An 8,863-nucleotide genomic window follows, 5' to 3' on the forward strand; every position below is an offset into this window, starting at 1 on the left:
TCTTTACAACACCGGAACACGGAGTAACAATATTAGTTATAAGTAGCAATGACATCATAAAAGATTTCTTTAATCATTAAGGAGTATATAAAAGTCAAGTACCACGTACTACACAGTTTGATATCTACCTAAAATATGATTACTACATATATACTTAGGTCTAAATTATTGTTCATCGGATACACGGAATTACCTCATAATTTACCTCATAATACTTCATCGGCTCCACCAATATCACTCTATTTTGACTTTTACATAATTCACGGTGCAGTGTGTTTTTGGCATTATAATATATATATATGTACGTAAGAAAATATGTAATCATGTATGATCTTGTTAGATTCGTATCGATATTATACTTTCTATATATCTATTTTTTTTTTATAATTTTTAACTTATGCATAATACGAGAGATTAAAAGTCAAATTCATGTGTTGAAAAACGTACGTAAAATCAAAATTGTTGCAATATTTAAAAAACGAAAGAAGTATAAAAATTAATCAAAACACGTTAAATATTATCAAAGACTAGATAACCGTTATTCGATATAGAATAAATGTATTGTGCATCAGATACGCACAAGACCTATTAAATTAAACATAATGAAATTTGGTAGCTTCTTCCTCGACAAGTTTAGAGTAAATATAGCTTCTAGCCATGAGTATAGAATAATATTGTAGGTGAAGGTCAGGCAAATAATTGGTGGGTACAATAAAATGATGTATTTGTTCCAAGGTATCATAATGAATACGTGTCACAACAATGAAAGTGGTGGTACTTCAATACTTAAAGAGTGGGCGATCCAAAGCAAATGGAATGATTTTATAAAGATTTGATCAACTAATTATATTGAATTGAAGATACTTTAATATTTAATCTTTAATTGGCATATGAAGGTGGACAACTATGATGATTTTCTGTTAATTATCCCCTTTGATCATCATTGGATTCTCTAGTCATGTAGCTAGATAGATAGCTAGGGCACTTGTACATTATTTGTTATGCGTACGTATGTTTTATTCAATTCTTACACTCGAAAAGAAAGAACAAGGTACATATTCTTCATTCTTTAATTGAATTAGTCAAATGTTATTAATAAAGAGTATTAATAATTTACAGATACAATTAACTTCTCGATTTATAGATAACTGTTAAAATTTTGAGAAATATAAACGTGATTAAACTCACTGTGTTATGTATAGTCATTACTATTTGTTTTGGTTACATACTTTCAAGATGTTGTCGTATACCCTTTGAAAAAAAAAACATTGATTTAGAAGAATAAATGGTGAAATTATCGCTAGAATAGGACTAACTTGGAGGTTGACTTTGGAAACACCCTCCATTTAATAGTTACTAGTTGTTGGACCGCGCGCTAACGCGCACGGTCCCCCAAGATATTGAAATCAGTTGTCAAAACAAAATTAGCAAACAAGAAGAGCAATTAGGGGAGAAAACCTCGGGAAAAGGCGCTGAGCGAAAAAAATTCAATTACACAAAGATTTCCACCTTCATTTCCATATTTTGAGTTGAAAAAACATTCACCAAACCACCATCCTTATGTAGATCACAAGAGCTACTACAATAGTCTGCATATCTCATAACACCTCTCGCACACCTTTTTATCTCCTCTTTAAACCTCACTGCATCAATCGAGTTAAAAGGCGGTAATCTCCCGTTTTTAAAGATGTTGGTTGAGATCTCCATGAAAGAAGACACGCCTATTATCTTCGTCCTCATGCTGGTTAACCTAACAAATGGAATACAAAGACATGAACAGTGTTAGACAAGCCAGTAGAAAACTAAACAAATGAATGCTCAGTCTAAAAATCACAAATTTACGAAATTATTAAAAACAATAAAGAATGCAAGACAAATCCAACATACCTTATGTGATATTAGTTGAAACCGGAAGCTATTGAACTCATTCCAGTACCTGAAACAAAGTGTAACGTGATACTTAAATCTAAAACACAACACTTCCCCTTGGAAACTAAAGAACATTAATCATCATACGATATATTACTGTTCATAAGATATATTCCCCTTGGAAACTAAGATTTGGCTACCTCTCCTCCAACTCTTTAAAACGGTTGGATTTAATCTCCTATTCTTTCAGTTCAGTGTTTACTTTCGAGCACTGCTTCTCTGTTTCTTCAGCTTCAAGCTTCCTTTCTTCTTCTTCAACCTTAAACCATCAAGCGGGGAGTATTACAAGTTTTGTGTGTGGAAAAAATAGAGTAAATTTGTGTGGCATTGCAAGTTTGGTAGAAGCATTTCAAAATCAACCATCGGTTGTACCCAATGTATAAAAACTAAAAATATCAAAATAATTGAAGCAATAATCGCAAAATCCAGGAAATATACATAGTTACTATAAATTTGGTCCTCCCCAAGAAATGTTTCCTGAAACCAAACTTGTAAATGAGATTTGTCTGCATCAATGAAAACTATTGTCAAACTCACAAATAATCTATGATTGATGCAAGGATGCAGCAATCACAACTCACAAGCAAAAGAAAGATTGGACAGTAAGAAATTTAGTAACAGAAATATAAATGTGCTTATGAGCTACTACATATTTGTCTTGATAAATGGTGAAAGTTCAAAAGAAAAGCAACCTCTTATTGCAAATACAAATTTTGTGCCGTTCCCTCCGGCTAGAGTTGCACTCAACTCTGTTTTACTAAATGTATTCAGCGTCCGTTCTGCCTTGAAAAACAGTTTCTCAGAACCACCACCTCCCCTGAAGCCTTTCCAAAACCCATCCATCCAACATAAGAGTAACCATAAACTAATTACTTTTTTCTAGTGAGCAGGACAACAAGCAAACATCACGGCCAACATGTCACCTAATTTCATTGCTCAATAGCAAGTACCAATCATAAACAAGCATTACAAGTTATTAGTCTTGTTATTCTTGTAAACTAAGGTTTTGAAACCTGAAAACTTGGAGCAAGTCCTGAATTCTAGAAAACTGAATGAACATTTATTTCGTAAATAAAGTTCTGGAACTAAAACCACTTGTTCTTGAATGCGAATTCATTATACAGGCGTGCGACCCCCTAAGTCGTTGTGTGATAGAATTCAGCAACTTCGTATCACAACTTGAAGCAACATCAATAATTATTAGTGAGTTAAGAACTTTTACAGTTGCTTTATTGAACCATGAATATTTTGTTGTTCTCCCCACAGCCCACACCCTTCCCCTCTGTTTGAACTTTTATTTCTATAAACATCAGTAAGTGGTTTCAAGTTGATTAAAAGAGACAATTCTTATTCGAACAACAACTAAATCACAAAAACAGTTCATTACAAATAGGAGAAGATTAGCTAATAGAAGACCAACCTATTCTTCCTCCCTCCATCTTTCTCTCTCTCTCTCTCTCTCTCTCTCTCTCTCTCTCCATATGGATTTTAAGGTCGTACATATAAGAATTTAAGTCAAACAAAATACAACTTGGACAAATAGTACCGTTTAGAGTCATACTTGCTTGCAAAGCCCTAAATCCTCCCTATATTATAGGAAACAATTTTGTTTTGACGTAATGACATAATGCTAGCTAGTAAACAATGTATAGAAATTCGAAAAGCCAATAAATTCCATTTAAACACCAAAGACCGAAGAACAATAAATTAACAGTTTCAGCAAATTGAGTTAAACCAAGTCTAACTCAAGAAATGCCTAAGATCAGAAGAAACCCCCCAAAAAATGAACAGATATCAATCAACTGAAATTTACCAGCCTAATTTACTTCTTAAAGACAACACAGACATTAAACACTGATACAAATTGTCTTTTGATCCCTACAGAATTACCGAAACTTCAATTCCAACTGAAATCAAAATACCCGAAAAAAAAGACAGCAATCATCTGCAATAATTTAATGAAAACAGCGGGGGAACCCCCACAAGTCTAGTAAAATCATAAAAGAAGAACGATAAACAATATTAACAATCGAAAAACAAATTAAAAATTTAACAGATCCACAAATCTGCGAAAAATATAATCAAATATAATTAGATAGTTATAAAAGAAGAACAAAAGAACAAATCACCCAAGAAAACATAAAATGAAATAGAATTAAATAATTATAAAAGAAGAACAAAGAAAAAATCATCCAAAAATCGACCAAATGAGTAGAGGTTTCACATGTCCGAGCGATAGATAGATAGAGAAAGAGATTAGAGGATAAAGAAATTGAAGGTATGATGGAGAGTGAAAAGAAGAAAAATGGTGGTCCGGTGGAGAAGGGAGCGAAGGATGGAGGAGAGAGGAGAAGGGGGCGGATGAGAGGTAGGTTGAAAGAGCAGCGAAAATTGGGGGAAATGGGTAAAAGAAGGGAAGCACGTGTAGCAGGAGGGAAGCACGTGAAACACTGTTATTAAGCACAATACTCCAATCTCTTGCATTTTAAGGGTTTGGGATATAGATACCCGTAATCCCTCTCCCTCCACTTCCTTTCTACAACCTTCAATTCAAACAAGGGAGCTTGTTCCCCTCCATTTCCTCTTATACAAACAATGCGTTGTAGTAATTTATGTTCTTCATCATTGATCCCAACACAACTTTCCTCCTTGGCCATACTTTTCATAAGCAATTATCCCTCTTGAGCCCCGAGTACTATAAGAGTTGAGCAACAACTTATGCATTCTTGTATATGTCTATGATGTTTCAACCTCTTTATGAAAGAGCAGAGTTACATGCTTTTTTTCTCTTACATTATTTGTAGGACCTAAATTTAGCCTAATTTGGTGATGGAACTCTATTCTCTTTTGAAATGGGACGATCAAGGAACAAAATCTAGGATATTTGAGTGTTCATTGTCTACGAGTTTGCGAAAGAAGGTTGTTTAGATTAGATATGTAGGGAGAAGAAATAGATAAGCGATTGTGGGCCTTGTGGCCTTGAAAGAAAGGATTCAGAATACTATTAAGGGGAAGTTTATCATCTAATATAAGTTGGCATACAAAATTGAGAAATTACAAATTGAGCTTTTGATTATGTATGTTGACAGTTTTACTCATACAAGACATGTCAACTGATCAATTTCCTTACATAAAAGCACTTAAATTTGCAACAGAAGGGTTCAGTTGAGCATTTGAGCAGTTTAGACTCAAGCATGGCCAAGCAAATACTATCTTAAATCAGATTGTTTAAACCCCCCAAAAAATGGAAGAAAAAAATCATCTCATAAATATTAAGATGAACCTTCTTCCTTATAGAATAAACTCTCTCTCTCTCTCTCTATATATATATATATATGCGGAGGACAAACATTGACAACCAACTAATAATTCCCAAGAGGAAATGTACTTTGACTTTTGAGGATATAGACAGTGGCTTTAAACAAAAATAAAATAAAACAAACAACCACTTGGTATGATATAGGATCCGCGTCTAGTTGTTTTTTCTAAAGATACAAACAGACTTATGTAAACACTTGAATAGTTAGGACATAAATAACGCTTTCAAAGATTAAGTGGCAGGAGACACAAAGGCAACCATAGTCCCAAGGTGAGTTGCAAGAATGTCAATTATATTTTAATTTTTCCATGTACTATAATTTTTCCATGAACTCAAATGACCAGTTCAATTTAGATCATGAAGGAGCATACAAAGTAAGATATTAACACAATAGATTAACAAAAACAAAGATCGAATCAATTCAATGATCAAGCTAGAAAAGCACCTCACAATGCTATCCATTGATTGGACCATTGATAGAACATGGACTCTCTTATGCAGATATGTTGCCTCAGCCACCATGCCCATTCGCAGGTTACAACCATTACGGTCTGAGCAAATCTTACTTCTACGATATCTCCTGCACTCTTGAAAAATCTTCCTACAATCAGCAATAATGTGTGAGAAAAGACCTCATAAATTCAATGCAAGCTTCAAAAAAAAGGAGAGTACATGTGTTCTGTTCATCGATACAAAAACAAAGATTTTTGCAAACAAAAAAAAGGTTCAGATTGCAAACTAATCAACAACACACCCTAAACGTCAATTTCACAAAAAGAAAGATTTTTGTTGTTTGATTATATGTAAGTTTAAGATATTATGGTCCATATTTGTTGCACTGAGACTTCATTTGTATACGTTGCTCCTGAGATAAGGAGGGATTTGAAGATTTTTCAAAAAAAAAGTGAGCCAATTTCTTCAAAAACAGTGACCAAAATTAAACAAACCAAAACACATAAGGCCTCTGCACAAACCACTCCACCCCTCCAACCCTCAAAATACATAAAAATAGAAACCATGATGTAGATACCTTTATTCGCTGATAGAATAGTCTCGATACATTGCTCGTATTCCTCTGTGTACTGCCTTGGGAAATCACTCCATGTATTTCTCAAATCAGTAAATGACATCCAAGTAATTTGACTGTAAGTTGGACTTTGATCAGACTTCAGAGCTGTTACAATTGCAGCTAATATTGCAGACAGATCAACGACTATGCAAGTCAAGTCAAAATCTGAAAATAGCATGAAATAAAAATCACTCAAAATACCCAAGATATACAAAACTATCAGATTTAAGAACTGCTCAACTATAGAACTTGTTAACCACCTAAGAAAGGCTTCAAACAACCAGAAGGCCCATACCATTAGACGACAATCCCCACCCCGGATCTTTGAATCAGCCAAAGAGGAACAGAGTTGAGCCCCCTGAATAAGTCCGTTTGACTTGATAAAATCACACTTTCAAATCACAGTAGTATGACAACCAATTAAATGTATTGTTTAGCAATAGAAAGTTAACAAAATTGATCAAGCAAAAGAGAGAGAAAACCACTTTGACATCAGTATATCATCACACACTCATACGAATGAAACTATAAATCATAAATTATTTAATCAAAAGTGTAAACCGAAAAAAAGAAGCTAACTATACCGAAAAAAATCTTTATAATGGAGGCAACAACAATGGCGTCGAGCTTTATAGTGGAGCCAATAAATATATCAAGTTTGACAAGGGAGCCGCTCTAGCTTGACAGTGGGGCCACTAAATTTATCGAGTTTGACAAGAGGAGAGTGGTTCATAAGCCAAGGGCTGCGATTTAGCGGATCTATACTACATGATAAATCCAAGCAATCAAAGCCGAACAAAGTGCATTTAAACCATCAAACAAATAGTACTCCCTCTAATATAAATCTCTTTGACGTTATTTTAAGTGCGATTCACTTACTAATCTGAAGCAAAGTGCATACAAATAATTAAACAAACATCACTACTTCCATTTCACTTCATATTGTCTTTTAACAATTAACACTATGCAAATAGGTGTTGCATTGGTGTTCAATGCATTGCTATGCTAACTGAAACGCGGCAACAAAGTGCAAATATTTTCAGTCGCAAACTATACGAACTAAAATTCTGAAAAGTTAGTTACGTGATCAATTAATCTGAAATGGTGGTAGTACCATACCCTCAGGATTCATCTTAGGCATAGACTTAAGAGCATGTGGAATTCTAAGGAAACTCTCCTTGGCAGCATCTAATTCACGCCGAATTTTCTTGACCTCATCCTCGATCACCTCGTTCTCGATCTTCAGCACTTTCTGGTCACTGAAATGCCGCAAACTCCCTCCAATTCCTGAAAATAGAACTCATTTCATCAAAAAATCAAAATACTCACATCATAACCAAATTCGATACAAGAAAAGTTGAATTTCAGGAGAAACTGAAAAAAAAACCTTCAAGGGTAAAGGTACTGTAAGTCCGAGAGAAAACACGGAAGCGTAAGGGAATGAGCCTGCATAAGGCAACCATGGCAGAGGAGGAGAGAGAATTTGCTGAAAATTCAGGATCGCATCGATGTTGATGAAGATGAACTCGGAGGAATTAGGGTTTTTCGATGAACAAGTTGCGTCTAGGTGTTGCGACAGGAAAAAAATCCGGCCTCGAAGAAACGATTCAGCTGGAACGCAGCACCGCCACCACCTGGTTGAGTCTGTGACGAACGGCACATGAATGGTGGTGGGAAGATCGGAATTTGGTGGCTCGTTGTGGAGTTTGATTTGAGGAGAGGGGGCGGAGGTGAGAGGAGAGAGGAGAGAGGAGCTTAGGTTAGAAATTGATAACGATCCAGGAGGTGGATCAGAAGAAAGAAAGGAAAGGAGAAAAGGGATAGCAAAAATAGTTGGAAATATGCAAGGATCAAGAATCGAACCTCGGTTGATTGAGCAAGGCTGATAGAGCTTTCAAAGAGAAGGAAAATAAAATTTTCCTTATGAATAGTGAATTTCACCTAAATGTGACTCAATACACTATTGTTAAGCATAGTGTTTTGAGTTCATGCATTTTAAAGGTTTGGGATAGCTAATTGAGTAAACTGGAAAGTGAAAAACAAAAGTAGCAATGTTATTGATAGGAGAAAGAAGTAAGGTGTGACAAGTAACTTTTAAACACAGATGGGGTTAACTATGACTAACTTTAAAGTAAACGAGTAGAACAAGATCAATTTTAAGTATTACCTCCGTTTCAAAAATATCTTTACACTGACTATTTGCACGAACTCCAGTGCAATGTTTGATCGTTAACATATCCAATTCTGTATGGCCAAAAATTATAAAAAAAATTGATATGTATAAAATACATTTTGAGACGAATCTAACAAGATGTCTCATGATAATTTTTGATAGGTATAGTGAGAATTTATGGTCAAAGTTTTGACTGTTAGACACATTTTTCAAAGCGTAAAAAACTTAATGAAAACGGAGGTAGTAATTGAGTAAATTAATACTCGTACTCTTTTATACAAGCGTACTTAGAATGGATAAACCTTAACATCAATTGACAAACGTAACTACTGTAGTAGTGTAGTTATTGGATTGTTGTTGACTTTTTAGAGAA

At 34.6% G+C, this 8,863-nt stretch overlaps 1 long non-coding RNA gene across 1 annotated transcript; it reads right to left on the reverse strand.

The window, feature by feature from the left end:
• Positions 1 to 1,399: 1,399 nt before the first annotated feature.
• On the reverse strand, positions 1,400 to 6,447 carry LOC130472353 (uncharacterized). The gene is made up of 4 exons (XR_008932467.1): positions 6,279 to 6,447; positions 5,694 to 5,849; positions 1,888 to 2,188; positions 1,400 to 1,750 (listed from the first exon to the last, which is right to left on the reverse strand). It is a non-coding gene; the product is annotated as an uncharacterized lncRNA (long non-coding RNA).
• Between the last annotated feature and the right edge of the window lie 2,416 nt (positions 6,448 to 8,863).

Source organism: Spinacia oleracea, chromosome 4 (assembly GCF_020520425.1).
Source record: "Spinacia oleracea cultivar Varoflay chromosome 4, BTI_SOV_V1, whole genome shotgun sequence".
Classification (NCBI taxonomy): domain Eukaryota; kingdom Viridiplantae; phylum Streptophyta; class Magnoliopsida; order Caryophyllales; family Amaranthaceae; genus Spinacia; species Spinacia oleracea.